Source organism: Bubalus bubalis, chromosome 11 (assembly GCF_019923935.1).
Source record: "Bubalus bubalis isolate 160015118507 breed Murrah chromosome 11, NDDB_SH_1, whole genome shotgun sequence".
In the NCBI taxonomy this organism is placed as follows: Eukaryota; Metazoa; Chordata; class Mammalia; order Artiodactyla; family Bovidae; genus Bubalus; species Bubalus bubalis.
This window is the reverse complement of record NC_059167.1, coordinates 89,256,732-89,269,915: the sequence shown is the minus strand read 5'-3', so window position 1 is coordinate 89,269,915 and position 13,184 is coordinate 89,256,732. Positions and strand designations below refer to the sequence as shown.

The window sequence follows — 13,184 nt, the reverse complement described above, 5'->3', positions numbered from 1 at the left end:
TTGGGAATGGGGTTTGGGGGCCTTGGCTGTGAGGGCTGTGCCTGGGTCGACCCCACCTGGCACCCAGCTCAGGGCCTGGCATGCAAAAGGTGTTGGGATTGTTTTGTGATTCACGGGAGCGCTCCCTCCCCCCTCCCCCGCTGTCCCCTGAGGTGGAACAGATTCCACAGAGAGGCTCTGGCTTCACGTCCTGGGACCCTCAGCTCATGTTGTCTGTCTCAGGTCCAAGGAGACCCTACTTGGGTTGAGGGGAGCCTTGTTTCTGGGACTTCTGCTGTTGTTTGACCTGGGAGAGGAGCCAAGGAGGGCAGAGAGAGTCCAGGTACTTGCAGAGACAGACCTGCCTCCTCTGATCTGGCTGCCCAGCTGTGTCTTTAGCTCCTTGCCCTCTTCCTCGCAGGGCAAAGGTCAGGCAGAGCCCCCAGGGCTTTCTTTGAGTCAAAAGTTAATGTCAAATTTCACCCGAGGGCCAGGAGATCCGGGTCCCAGTCCTGACTCTGTCCAACATCTCCTGGTAGTCTCAACCTGCTTCTACTTGACTTCTCTATCTGTAAGATGGGTCAGTTGGTCTCCCACATTGGTTCTCAACCCTCTTTTGCACATTAGTCTTCTGAAGAGATTTTGAAAAGCTCAGAGCTCACTCTAGAAATGATTGGGGAGGGACTATGCAACAGGGGTTTTAAAAATTCCACAGGTGATTCTAATATGCAACCAGGGCTAAGATCCCAGAGCTCGACAGACCTAGAAGGGATCTGAAGTGCCTGGGCCATCTTCCCCTCAAGTCAGGAGCCTCGATCACTTGATCACTCCTGGGATGGGCGTGCCTGGCAGCTTTGAGCAGCTGGATCCATTCGTTGGCTGCTCAGCTCTCATCCCATCAGCTGCCACATGTGATCTGGGGGCTGGCAGTGGGAGAGTGCCAGTGCGTCACGTCTGACCCTCCCTCTGAAAGTCGCCAGGTGCCTGCACGTTGGAATCTCCACACAGCCTGGTGAAGTGGGCATTGTGACCTCCAGTTTTCAGGGGAGATAAACAAGTCTGGGAGATGGTTAATTCGATGCTTAAAGACACTTAGCTAACGGCGAGTGTCTGAGCAGCACCTCCATGAGGAGGTTGCCTGTTGCATCTTCTGCAGGAAAGTGAGCTCTATGTGGTTGCTCAGGAAAGCTGGAGGCAGCCCCACCTGAGCCCTGAGTCCCTCTCCTTGTTGCCCTCATGCCTCCCTTGGGTCTGAACAGCTTCACTAAAAAATAAAATAAGCCTCTTAGTACTGCCCTGTCCTGCTTCTAGACCTTGGAGTAGGGATGTGGAGTGGGAGGTATGAATGACTGGATGCTCGTAGACACAAGAGGGCAGAGGTGCAAAGCCCAGGCCTTGGAGCCAGAACAGACCTGCGATTTAAATCACTTAGCCTCCCTTTTACAGGCTCACTTGACTCCACTTGATAGGTGGGCTTTGCAGCCCCTCATGGATGCCACGGAGACCCCACCTATACCATAGGTAGTGAGGCAGCTGGAGCACATTTAGCTTTTTGTAAAGGGTAATTAAATGAATTGGTAACCACATATTAGCATGAGGGATAGGACTGTGTGAAGCACATACCCAAGGTAGGACCCTCCCAGGAAACCTAGAATCTAATTGGAAAGATTGGGGGGAAAATCACTTCCTAGAGAGGCGGGGAAAATGCTGTTTTCCAAGTGCGCAGTGTGAGGTGAGAGACAGCCGCTGCCCAGGGTGGCTGCTGGGGGTGTGTCGCCGGGCTGGGGGTGGGGAGGGGCAGCCCGGGCCCAGGGGCGTGCTGCACAACCACAGGGCCATGGGAAGATGCTTGTTCTGGGAAGGGAGCAGTCCTGGAGGGGCAGTAAGAAGTGAGGCCCACGGGGAGGGCCTTGAATGCCAATCAGGGAAGTCCACAGTTGTCTCTAGGGTGGGCCATGGTTGCCAATCCCAGAAATACTTTTGATTGATGGGTAGATTGACCATTGCTTTAGAGGAAAGGTTTGTATGGCTCTGTCTTGACTTGGAACATCATTGACTAGTTTTCCTATTTTTGAAATTGTTGCAAATGGAAGCAAACACCGAAGGATCTTCCTTTTTCGTTTTTAATCGGGATATAATCGTCCTATAACATTGTGAAACTTCCCTGGTGGTCCGGTGGTTAAGGCTCCAGGCTTCCACTGCATGGGGGCATGGGCTCAATCCCTGGTCAGGGAACTAAGATCCTGCATGCCGCATGGCAGGGCCAAACACACGAAACATTGTTTTAGTTTTAGGTGTGCAAGGTAGTGATTTGATATATATGTGTATATATTATGAAATGATTACCACATAAATTCAGTTAACGTCCATCGCCTCATAGTGACAAATGATTTTTACTTTTTCTCATGATGAGAACTTTTAAGATTACTCTTAGGAACTTTCAAATATATAATACTGTATTATTAACTGTAGTCACCATGCTGTACCTTACATCTCCAGGACTTATTTATCTAATAGCTGTGAGTTTGGACCTTTTGACCTCCTTTATCCACACTCCCCGACCCATGCCTTTGGTAGCCTCTAGACCTGTGGGCTTTTCCTTATTCCAAAAATGGAATGTTTATGAGGCTCACCCATACTGTTGGGAACATCGATGGTCACTCATTCGTTTTGGGTAATAAATACTCTGGGCACAGCCAGGGTTCTCCCAGGCTAATGTATCCATTTTACTCCTGATGGGTACTACGGCAGTTCCCAGTTTCTGGCTCTTACCTGTGATGTTACGAATAAATATTCTTGGACAGGCCTTTCTGGGGACATAAGGACATGCTTCTCTGGGGTATATACCTGGGAGTGGCCTTGCTGAACTCTCCATCAAATACACTGTCAGCTGTAGTCCACACTGTGCCCGACTGCCGTCCAAGACCAGGACATTCAGTCAGTCACTTCTAAGGGGGTTTTCGTTTGTCCCATCCACTTTACAGATGAGACCAGAGAGAGGGCCAGTGCCCGTTCTGGGCCCCACAGCTCCCAGGTGACAGAGCCCGGTCCAGACCTGGGGTCTCCCCACTCTGTGCCCAGGCCTCTGCCCACATAGGGAGAGAGGGTACTCAGCCCACCACTCAGATAATCTGACTTCAGGGCCCCTTCCCCAGCTCCCTGCTTCCCCTCAGGCAGGATTCTGGCTCCATATCCTTTCTGAAGGCCCTGGGCAGTGCACTCTGGGAAAAACAAAAAGGAGAAAAGAGTGAAAGGAAACCAAACATTGGAAAAGAAGTGTGTTTCCAATAAACTGGGCCTTTCACCGGTAGCCAAAACATTACATTCCTGTACCCCGGGAGCAGCCGGTCGGCTCTGCCTCTCCGGGCTGTAAATTTTGCAGGCACTGGGCTGGGACTCTCGCCTTGTCTGGGGACACAGATGGACAGTGTCCTTGGGGGCTTTGGATCCCTGGGCTTGGTGGGGGGACATGTCACATTTTCATTGGGTTGGCTTGGCCCCCACGGGCCGGGCAGCCGGGCCCTTCTGAGGGAGCAGTGTGAGAGTTACCGTAAAAGATTTTCCTCGCCTGCCCGCCCCCTCTCTTGCTTGGGTGCTTTGATGGGTTGGAGGTGTTTATAGGCTTGATTCATGACCGAGTTACCAGGGTTTTCCACGGAAATAACTTATTAAAGGGGAGGTGCACACAGCGACATTGAAGTCTGGAGAGGGGTGTGTGCATCAAAGGCACCCGCGGCCCCGCCAGGCAGCCCTCCCTGGCCGGGAGCTCCAGACGAGGGCCAGGAGGGGCAGGGAAGGGGCTGGCCTGGGCTGCGGGAAAAACACTTGGACTTAAGCAAATACTCCCCAGACAAACCCAAATTCAAGTCCCTGGAAAAAAAGAGGGGGCTGGAGTGAAAGCCTAGCATCCCTGGGCAACCGTCCGTGGGACCCTCCTGCTCAGATGTGGGGACACATGTGAGTGCCCAGATGACGCATGGTACCCGGACTGACTGCTGTCGTGCCTGCACCTCCCGTTGGCCCAGGGCTGGTCCTTGGTAGGACCTGCTGAGGCTGTGGGCTTCCTGTTGCCTTTTACCAGGAGTAAGGGTGAGAGGGGTGGAGAGAGTTTTCTCATTCTCCCCCTTCCCGATGGTGCCTCTCCTTTGGTTTAACTGCATCTGATTTGTCCTTTGTGGCTCAGTGGAAGCCTGCCTTTCCCAGGAAGACTTCAGGATTGTGTAGTTCTGAGTGGCTTCTCTCTTTTCTGAACTTCCTGTAGCTTTCATCCCTACAGCACTCTGTTGCTCTGGGTTGATTTTGCACTGATTTTGTCTGCTGTTTCCAGCCACACTGTGAATGCCTTCTGGGTAGGGCCTAGGCCTGCCTCTCAAGGGAAACTGATGGTGCTGGTGCTTGTCATTGCCCACCTCGTGCAGGAAGATATGGATTGAAGTCATTTCCTGCAACTCAGTTTTAGCTCTCTGGCAGTAATAATGACAGTAGCCATATGAGAAGTAATAATAATGGCTAAACTTTGAGGATAGCAAAACATGTTTGTTCTTCCTTAAGCTCATTTGGTCCCAGTAAGGGGGTTTCTGTTATGACTTTGCTCTCATTTTTCAGATGAGAAAACGGAGGCTCAGATGGGAGAAGCAGTTTGCCCAGGGGTGGCAAACAAGCTAATAAGCGGCAGCACTGAGGTTTGAACACAAATCCACCTGACTTCAGAGCTTGTGTTCTCGGGCAAGTCACTTGACCTCTCTGGGTCAGAGTAACCCCCACATTGATCAAACCGGTTGGAGAAACAAGACAAGCCCTCCTGAGGCTGAATAGGGTTTGTTTGGTTTGATTTAATAAGATGCAATCTATGTAGTAAAACTGTTTCAAAGTGTACTGTCCTGTGAAATTTGACAGTCATGTAACATTATCATAATCAAGAGACAGAACATTTTCATCACCCCCAGAAGTTACTTGGTATTTCTTATGGTCAACTCTTACTTCTCTCCCCAGCTGCTGGCAACAACTCATATGTCTTCTGTCTTTCTAGTTTTGCCTTTTCCAGAACATCCTACAGATGTAATCACATTGGAAGTGGCCTTTTGTAACTGTTTCTTTAGCTCAGAATACTGCTTTGAGATTCATTTGTGGTGTTGCATGGATGGATATTTGGATTATTTCCAATGTTTTTGGCTATAAACATTTTGTACTCAGGTTTTTGTATGAACATAAGTTTGGTAAATACCTAGGAGATTATTGGGTATATGGCTAAAGGTATGTTTAACTTTATAAAGAATTGCCAAATGGTTTTCCAAAGTTTGTACCATTTTGCCATCTCACTAGCAGCATAAGAGAGTTCCAGTTACTCTTCATCCTCACCAGCTCTTAGTATGGGCAGTTTATTTTTGAGTTATGCTAATAGATATATGTGGGCTTCCCTGGTGGCTCAGAGGTTAAAGCATCTGCCTGGAATGCAGGAGACCCGGGTTCGATCCCTGGGTCAGGAAGATCCCCTGGAGAAGGAAATGGCAACCCACTCCAATACTCTTGCCTGGAGAATCCCATGGAGGGAGGAGCCTGGTGGCATACAGTCCATGGGGTCGCAGAGAGTCTTAATTCACATTTTTCCTATTGATGAGTGATGTTGAACTTCTTTTCATGTGCTTATTTGCCATCTATGTCTGTGATATAGTGTCTGTTCAGGTCTTTGCACATTTTTTTAATATTGGGTTGATCACTTTATTATTGAGTTTTGAGAGTTCTTTTATATATTATCAGTCCTTTAAAAGATAAGTATTTTGTAAATGTTTTCTCCCAGTCTGTGGCTTATCGTTTCCTTTTCATAATGGAGTCTTTTAAAGAACAGAAGTTTTTAATTTTTGCTGACGTCCAGTTGATTAATTGTTTCTTTTCATGTTTTTGTGCTGTATGAAGAGCTCTGCCAGACCTAAGGTCACAAAGATTTTCTCCTATGTATTCTTCTAAAAGTTTTACATTTAGGTTTGTAATCAATGTTGGATTAACTTTTGTACAAATTGTGAGAGATAAGCGTCTAGTTTCTTTTTTCTTCTTTTTTTTTTTTTTTGCCTATGGAGGTGCGATTATTCTAGTACCATTTGTTGAGAAGACTTACCCTTTCTCTTTTGAATTATGTTGGCCTTTTCGTGAAAAATCAGTTGATCATTTATGTCTGTTCTCTTTCTGGACTCCATTCTATTTCACTGTCTATGTGTCTATCCTTTTACCAATGCCATACTGTCCGGATTATTGTAGCTTCATTGTGAGTTTTTAAAAATTTTTGTTTGTTTTTGGCTGTGCTGGATCTTTGTTGTTGCGTGTCGGCTTTCTCTGGTTGCAGAAAGCAGGGGCTTACTCTTCAGTGTGGTGCCCGGGCCTCTTGGTGCAGGGGCTTCTCTTGTTGTGACGCATGGGCTCTGGGACGCGGGCTTCAGTAGTTGCCGCTCCCCGGCTCCGGAGCACAAGCTCAGTAGTTGTGGCACACGGGATCTTCCCGGATCAGGGCTCGAACCCACGTCTCCTGCATTGGCAGGCAGGTTCTTTACCACTGAGCCACCAAGGAAGCCCCATAGTAAGTTCTGAAATTGGGTAGCATGCGTCCTCCCACTTTCTTCTTTTTCAGTGTTGTTTTGGCTATTACAAACAATTGCATTTCTATATTAATTTTAGAATCAGTTGTTGATTTTCTACAAAATCCTGCTGGGATTTTGGTTGGAATTGCATTGAATCTATACATCAGTTTGGGCAGAATTGACGGCTTGATATTATTGAGTCTTCCAGTCAATGAGTAGGGTATATCTCTCCATATATTTGGGTCTTTGATTTGTCTCATTGGTGTTTTGTAGCTTTCAAAATATGGATCATACACTTTATTATTAAATTTATGCCAGTTTTGTTCACATTTCTCGTTACTATTATAAATTGTAAAGCATTTTCCTATTACTTATTACTAGTATTGAGTTTATGCATTGACCTGGTATGCAGAGAATTTTAATGGCTTTGGTGCTTGGTGCCATGTTGCAGAGGGAGAGTTGCAAAGTGGAGAATTATTTTCTCCTGGGCTCTTCGGAGCATCGCCTGTGCCCCATGATTTTCCCTGAGATAGTCGAGTGTGAATTTATCCTACCAAGACGCATGTGACACTGAGCGAGTTGCCTCAAACTTTGGGCGTCAGGGTTCTGTCTATGACATGGAAGGCAGTGGAGAGGACTGAATCAGGCGACCTGGAGAGATCCCTTGCAGTTCTGAGCCTGCTGCTCACTGAAGCCACAGGCTGGGAGCTTTGGAAGAGGACTGAGTCCTTGCTTCAGGGAATCCTGCCCTGACTTCACAGAACGGAGTGGGCAGGGAACTTGCCTGGGGTTGCACAGTAGTTGATGAGTGGACAGGGCTCCTCTTCTCAGACTTGGACGGGGAAAGACAGCCCAGCACGGATATGGGGAGGGAGGGAGAGGCTGGCGAGGCGGCCCTCGCTGCCAGCAGCCAAGAGGCCGCCAGGAGCTGTGACCCTCAGAAGTAGCCAGTTCACGTTTGGCTGTTTTCAGAGTATAAAAGCGCCGTGCTTGGAAATGCGGGTTTTGGCTGACCTCGCCTCGAGTGTGGAGTTTAAAGGCCTTTGTAACTCTTTGGTTTGGAACCGGGTCTGGGCACAGAAAAGGGAAAACGCTGGAACCCATGAGTGTTCGTTCCAGTCGCTCTGCCTGTGGGAGACAGAAGCAGCTTCCTCTCGCCTTCATCACTGCAGGCAGCCCCAGATTCTAAAGAGTACCAGCGGGGAGGGATGGGCAGTGGAGGGCATGGGCATCCTCTGCCACAGAGGCCCCTGCCTGGCCTGAATCTAACAGCCCCAGGAGCAGTTAAGCACTTTATCCCCAACAGCTTTGATTTTCATGGCACCTCTCTGAGTTCTCATCCCATTGTACAGATGAGGAAACTGAGGCTCAGAGAGGTTTCACTTAACCTGCCAGGGTCACAGAGTAAAGAAGTTGTGACTCAGACCCAAGTTTTCTCTGAAGTCAGAAGCTGGTGTGAGGGGAAAGGCCACTAATGGGCACAAGGTTTCTGCTGGGGTGATGGAGAAGTCCTGGAACCAGATAGTGGTGATGGCTGCATAACGTTGTGAATGTTCTTAATGGCACTGAATTGTATGTTTAAAACGGTTATAACAGTTAACGTTGATTATGTGTATTTGTGATCTTTCCCCCATCCATGCTGCCTCCCGCATAGCAGACTCCTTGGTGTGTCGGAGAGTGTGGACTTTTGCTGCTGTGCTTTCTGGCTGGTAGGACTGCCCGGAGTCCAGGCAGGAGGGCAGGTGGGGGCTTTGGCCAGTGGCTCGCCGTGACTGGGCTGGCCTTTCCATGCCATCCCCTTCTTTAAGAATAGAGAGACACTTAAACCCTGGCGGCATCCCCGAGAAGGTGCTGGGACACTGTCCCAGAGCTCTTGATCCACACAAAAGAGGTGGGACCTGGGTGACCATGGCTTGCCGGCCACCAAAGCCACGCCATAGTCCAGGGCTGGGCCGGAGCCAGAGTAGATGGCCTGGTGCCTGCCTGGTTGGCCTCTGATCTCTGTCCCTTGGCACTGCTGAAAGTTATGACTCTTTCCCCCACAAGAGCCTTCTCCTTTGGGAGGAAAATTAGGGAAGGAAGTCAAAACCTTAGAGGCTGACATTTTTTTTAGACACACATAATGAAGGATGTAAGGGGAAATGATGGGAGGTACTTTAGCCAAAACAAACACACGAATAAATAAAAGGGGCTAAATGAAGCAATCTTAATCATTGTTGCACGAGTGAGAGTTAGCTCAGGTTGGCTTCTGAGAAGCAGAGCCTGAGATAGGGATTTGGACACGCTCAGCTTACGAGGTGGCGTGTCCTTGGGAGAAGCGAGGGAGGGAAGTGGGATGGGGCAGCAAGGGTGTGGGCTCAACTGGGGTTTAGCCTCAGCCTGTTCCACGGGGAGCTCTGGGACAGGCACTGCACCTCAGAGTTGGGCACACCTGAGGCAAGGGGTCAGCTTTTTGTTCCCATCTCATTGGCTGCGGGTAGGTGTGCACACAGACATGCATGCACACACACTGGGAGGGACTATAATTGCCTGACCAGGACAGTGCTTCCAGTAAGGGGCATCTGTGAACCATTAGCAGCCCAAACCTCCCAATAGCTGGGGACTAAGGGAATCTGGGCTGGGCGTGTAACAGCATCCTCTCCATAGGTATAGAGGAGTTTATTGTTACTATTCTTGCTACTTTAGCTGTGTGCTTGAAATTTTTCATAGTGAACATTAAAAAAAAAAAAATCTCTTCTGGGACAAGGTTCTGAGAAGAAAGGAAGAAAAGGGTAACGTTCCCCCAGTGAGTACTGGCTTTATGCCAAGCATATCACTGCCTTCTTTCACCTGGGTTATTTTCCTGATGCACTTTGAGAAGTTGACTTGGGACATACTTACACTAGAAGTTATTCGTAATTCAAATTTTAAGCAGGCCTCTTGTATTTTACCTGACAGCCCTACCTAGAGCACATATCTTGTAAGTGGTGGAGCTAAGATTCATACTCATATGGGACAGACACCAAAGCTTATGTGTTTCAGCCTGGATGGGTATAGCACTAACAAAAGGTTTTCGGAGGCAGTATCTAGCTAGGGTGTCAAAAAGGTCTTCCCTGGGACCTCCCTGGTGGTCCAGTGGTTCAGACTCGTGCTGCCAATGCAGGGGGCTTGGGTTCGATCCTGGGTTGGGGAACTAAGATTCCAAATGCCACGAAGCATGGCCAAGAGATTTTTAAAAAAGAGAGAAGTCTTGCCCGACAGCAGAGCCCAGTTAGAATCAATCTGGGCAGCTTTGAATAATCTTGATGATGCCTAGGCTGCTTTCATTATTCATGAGTGTGGAAAGGAAGACACAAAGACCGAGAGGGAACTGTGGTCTGGTACCTGGAAAGTACCCAGGGTCCCTGCCCTGGCTTGGACCCAGGAATGTGCTGGGGTGAGGCAGGGAGTTGGGGCCCCCGTTCATCACCTCCCCAATTCAGCATCCTCCCACGGCTCCCTGCCACCAGCAGGCGGAAGTTCAGCCTGGCACACGGACCCTGGCCCAGACTGCCAGCATGCTAGGCTCTTTCTCGGCCCCCGAGCCTTTGCTGCGCCCTTCACTTGGACTGCACTGCCAGGCTGTTTCTGTCCATTGGGCCAGCTCCTCCTATTCCTTCCAAAGGTTCAACTCATGTCACTTCCTCTCCGGCACTTGCCCTGGCCCTCAGGGCAGAGCTGGTCATCCTATCCTTCATTGACTCATGGTGCAGACTCAGTGATAGCAGTTCACGTCTTAGCAGGAATGAGCGAGGGGTCTTCTAGCCCCTCCACTGCTAGCTCGGTACTTCTCCATGTCTGCAGGTCGTGCCTGGCGTGGGGAGGAACTTGGTAAGTGGGTACTGAATTGAAGGCAGAAGGAAGGATTTTGATGAGGGAGTGGAGTTCCATCTTTCCTCCCCGTCCCATTGTCCCCAGAAAGGCCCCCCTCTCCTGACCCTCCTTGTCTTGGCTGGTACCTGAGTTCATGTGCCTGGAGCCTAGGCTCCTTGTAGCCTAAAGGTAAATAGGTTTAAATGACTTGAGGGAGGTAAAAAAAAAAAAAAAAAAACATGCAAGTGAGCCAGGAAGTTGAGTAGTGCCAGCTCTGGACCTGGGTAGGTGGAAAAAGGCCCCGATGGCAAACCTGGAGCCTTGGAGCCAGGCCCCAGCCAGCCTGGGCTGAGCCTCCGCTGCCCAGAACTCCCCTCTGGATAAACACGGAAGTGAGGCGCATGGCCTCCCCGCTTTTGAGATGGGCTATGGCCCAGAAGGGGGCAGAGGAGCTGGGGAGGAGGACGGGGAGCCAGGACCCCTCTTAGACGAGGGAGCCCTAAGGCACTTGCTCTTTGAGCATGAGAAGAATGGCTCTGAAAAAAATTGTTGCAAAATACACAGAATATACAATTTACCATTTTAACCATTTTTAAGTGTCTTCTTCAGTAGCATCAGATACATTCACGTTGTTACGCTATGCATCTCCATCCATCCATAGACTGTCTCACAAAAGGAGAATGGCTGTTTTAAAGTCTTGTGTTAAATTTTGTTGAAAATGCACACCTAGATGCTGTTTTCACATCACTGACTGGGGACATGAATAAAACAGCTGCTGGCCCTTAGGGAGCTCTCTTTCTTGTGGGACAGCTAGGACCAAGGAGCCAAGGGAGGTGGGCTCCAACGCGTGGTGAGGCACGGCTGGATGTGTGTGGTGGGGCGGACGTTGCTGGTCTTGGACTCTGAACTGGACCCTGGGTGATGGTGTACGTGGGCTACTCGTGGATACACCTGTTCATGTCTTCCCATGAAAACGGCGGGTGGTGCTGCATGAAACGAGCGTCGTGATGACCCACGAAGCTCAGAAATAAGGAGAGAAATGACTCTTAGCCACAATTGCCATGCCTGTTTCCCCCTGGCCTTCAGGAGCTTGTCTCATGGGTGTATTTTCACACTGTTGCAGTGCAGTGGCAAAGAAGAGAACATTTTCTGCCCTCCTCCACCTACTGGCATCTTAGAATCGCTTCTCCAGTGTCGCACCCCCTCCCACCCCAGGCTTTGGAATGCTTATGAATAACCCTGCTTTCTCCAGGGGGCAGTTCTACTGTTCCCCCTCTGAGGGGTGGGGTGGGAGTGGGGTGCTGCTCCATTTGGGGCCAGAGGACAAGCTCGAATGGAGGGGCTGAACTGTAGAAGGAGCAGCCCAGGTGCTTTGGCAGCTTGTGGGGCACCTTTTCTGAGCAAGCTTATGGACGGTGGATGCTGGGACTATTGATGCAGCATCTTTGGGCCCTTGCATTGCACTCTCAGGCACCCCTCTCTCAGTCCTGTATCACCTGTGGGGAGCTACGGCCCCTACCTAGCTGCACACAGAACCCAGGTGTGGATTGCTCAACCCAGCAGCCTTCCAGGACACTAGAGACGGCTGAGAAATGTGCAGCTTGATGTGTCCGTCTTTCTGGGGCTTCGGATTGTCACTCCAGGGCCTCCAGGAGAAGAGGGCCTCAGCCAGGTTGTTTCCCAGTGCAGCGCCTTCCTCCTCTGCACAGAGGGATGAGGGTCGGGGGTTAGGGGTCCGCAGTGGCATCATTTGGGTTCACTTAAAACACAGCCATTCGCTTTTGTTTTTCAGAGAAGCATATAGCTCATTAATGGAAAATGTGGAAAGCATAGAAAAGCTCAAAGAGGTAATCCTCCCCCTCTCAGAAATAACTACTGGGAAAGGTTTTGGCTTATTCTGTTTAAATTGTTTTTCTGTTAAAAAATGCAACTTTGTGTTCTGCCTTCCCCCCCCTCAGCACTTTTCCTAAACATTGTTTTTGATGGCTGCTTCTATTCCAGCCTATGGATCTCCCAAGGCTGCTTCTCTCGCTCCTCAGCAGGACACCCGGCCTCTCAGGGGGGAAGATGAACCCAGGTGTGCGGAGGGCTCTGCCTACAGGGCAGGCAGTGGTTCTTGCTTCTTCCTCTACTGCTCCTCTGGGCTCTGTTGCTCCCTAACTGGGCCTGGCCCAGGGAGGTGGTCACCCTGAGTGGGTGGTGCTAACCACTCCCTCCTTTGTGCTTGGGCAGCCCCAGATATGGATGGCATGCCTGTCTCAGTTCAGTTTAGTTGCTCAGTCGTGTCTGACTCTTTGTGACCCCATGAATAGCAGCAGACCAGGCCTCCCTGTCCATCACCAACTCCCGGAGTTCACTGAGACTCACGTCCATTGAGTCAGTGATGCCATCCAGCCATCTCATCCTCTGTCGTCCTCTTCTCCTCTTGCCCCCAGTCCCTCCCAGCATCAGGGTCTTTTCCAATGAGTCGACTCTTCGCATGAGGTGGCCAAAGTACTGGAGTTTCAGCTTTAGCATCATTCCTTCCAAAGAAATCCCAGGGCTGATCTCCTTCAGAATGGACTGGTTGGATCTCCTTGCAGTCCAAGGGACTCTCAAGGGTCTTCTCCAACACCACAGTTCAAAAGCATCAATTCTTCGGCTCTCAACTTTCTTCACAGTCCAACTCTCACATCCATACATGACCACAGGAAAAACCATAGCCTTGACTAGACGGACCTTTGTTGGCAAAGTAATGTCTCTGCTTTTGAATATGCTATCTAGGTTGGTTATAACTTTCTTTCCAAGGAGTAAGCGTCTTTTAAT

At 49.7% G+C, this 13,184-nt stretch overlaps 1 protein-coding gene and 1 non-coding gene across 4 annotated transcripts in view; both read left to right on the top strand.

The window, feature by feature from the left end:
- Positions 1–13,184, top strand: part of SMAD6 (SMAD family member 6) — a 77,281-nt gene that overhangs the window by 23,281 nt on the left and 40,816 nt on the right. The window lies entirely within an intron of this gene.
- On the top strand, positions 5,394–5,466 carry TRNAS-GGA. The gene has a single exon. It is a non-coding gene; the product is annotated as a tRNA-Ser (tRNA).